Source organism: Sardina pilchardus, chromosome 14, assembly GCF_963854185.1.
Source record: "Sardina pilchardus chromosome 14, fSarPil1.1, whole genome shotgun sequence".
In the NCBI taxonomy this organism is placed as follows: Eukaryota; Metazoa; Chordata; class Actinopteri; order Clupeiformes; family Clupeidae; genus Sardina; species Sardina pilchardus.
In genome coordinates this window covers 26,814,547-26,817,046 of record NC_085007.1, presented here as the reverse complement: position 1 = coordinate 26,817,046, position 2,500 = coordinate 26,814,547, and positions in this window count along the sequence as shown.

Genomic DNA, 2,500 nt, shown 5'->3' with positions numbered 1-2,500 from the left:
CTCATTAAATGTAATGAGGAGTAAATCAGAATGGAGGGATGCAGGAGCGGCACAGGAGGAGAAGAGAGAGGAGAGGAGAAGAGAGAGGAGAGGAGACGAGAGAAGCACCAGCAAAGAGATCTCTCAGGACCTCCAACAACCCTCTTCTGATTAGCCTTCCCCCAACACACACACTCACACTCACACACACACACACACACACACACACACACACACACACACACACACACACACACACATACTGATGACCTCCTTAATTCAGTGGACCAAATCCTCTCCTCCCTCCCATCTCTTCAAATCACACACCCGAGCCTAAGAGATGCCCCTAATGCCCCCAAATACACACACACACACACACACACACACACACACACACACACACACACACACACACACACACACACACACACACACACACACACACACACACACACACACACACACACAACACACTCTCCTATCCCTTTCATGATAAACTCAGTCTGCCCACATTCCTGTGAGGTCAACAACAAGGAAATGAAGACACAAAGACTAGTGAAGAGAAGTGGACTGGTGGAGTGGAAGACCAGAGTAGAGGGACAAACAAAAGGACCTGAAGGGGGATTAGAAATAGAGTTTAGACTTGTAGGTAGCAGTGCCTCACAGTCGAAGGGTTTGTCTGTTAAACTCTTTCTTTCAAAATTTTTTACTTTGGTGATGTGACAGTGTTTTGCAAGGTAGGTTGTCACATTAGTGATACTTGGTGAATTGTCGTGTGTAGAATTGAAATATTATATGAAATATCAGACTATATAGTCTGTATAACTGAAACCTACGTAACCAGACAAATACACAGGGTTACTTGGCTTTTCAGGGAAACACTGGGGAGATGTACAGTATATTCTTTTGTTTTATGATTTTGTTTTTCTAACGCCACAATCAATGTCAACAACAGCTGTGTCAAGGATGCCAACCTTCGGTTTTTACTCTGATTTATGTATGATAGATATGAAGCATGTTTAAAAGCATGCCAGTGAAGATGAAAACACACACACACACACATGCGTGCACACAGACATGGGCAGTATTTCAATTATATGTATTTTAAATACGTATTTAATTACTTTAGTGTATTTTGTAATTTGTATTTTGCAGGATTGGAAAAAATCAAATGTACTTTGTAACAAAATACTTTGAGGGGTTGTATTTAGAGTATTTAAAATACTTAAATACTTAACAAAAATCTCATCATTTCCCCCCTCAAATTAGCCAAAAATTCATCACACAGTTAAATATAGCCTCTTACCTAGTATAACCATGACAATATGCTATGCTTATCATAGTCTGGGTGGGAGCCAAAGGTCAGAATCTTTGGGACATGAACCCCATGACATGAGGATTTATGTAAGGTATCAACCAAGGTGTCCTGATCTGCAGAAATAATGGAGGAGACTGAGGCAAAAACCTCCCCAATGCGAAACAGTCTCAAGTTTTCATCTCCCTGTTAATTAATTCTGTATATTGAGACACCTTACAGGATGTCTCTTTATTTGTCCCCCGTGTTGCCAGTCATGTATGAAGGCAAAAGGCATGCATTTATAGCACAAAAAGAGAAATGCATTTCAATTTAAAAAGGCTAACCTGTTCAGTCTGTCGTACTACTTTCATTGAATACGGAAAATGATGGTGGGTAGTTTGCTTCGTCAGAGTTGATTCCACTGTTGAAAAGCCTGCTTGTTGTCAGTTCAATCATCGTGTATATTGATATACAGTAGGATGCTGATTACATTTTTTTACTAGATCTACTTCATGGGTAGCCTGGCTCCGCCTTCCTACGTACTTCTGTTCAGTTTTCATTTCACTCCACTACGTAGTCTGGGTCTGCGGTATATTCACAGGTTTTCTCAAGACAAAAATGTGAAGGTCCAATCAGCAAACAGAGGGAGTAGCTGAGAACGATGACGTTGAGGTCGCTAGTTTGAGCATGTCACCTCACGATCAAACGTTTATCGATTGGTTATGGCAGATCTGAGAGGCTCTGGGCAGAGTATCCGCATTCAAGGAAATTCATGCTTGGCAATGGAAAGTGTCCAGACTCTCTGTACATTATGAATGTACGAGAGTATGGTAGGACCAGGCTACTTCAGCCCAAAGTAAAGAATTTAGGCCTCTGTCCGCCAATAAAAAACTAGTATTTCTTGTAGTTTATTTTTAAAGAGGAACTATGCAGGATTGGCGATTTCATCTCTAGTTTTGGTTTCGTTTTTCTTTTTCGCTCGTTTTATGCTTGCATATTTCTCTGCAGAGCTTCCCCGACAGCTTTAGCGTGTATATTTATACATATATAGGCTATATATAAATATATAAATGGCAAGCGTGGTTCTTCTTGTTCTTTATGCGTCTCAGCCTTCCAGATGTAAACAGGGAACGATCGTCTCCTGAACAAGTTGCAAGGTTGCAATAGCGGATAGGGACACTGGGGGCGGGAGGAAATATTACTGTTTTCGATAAAACTGGTCAG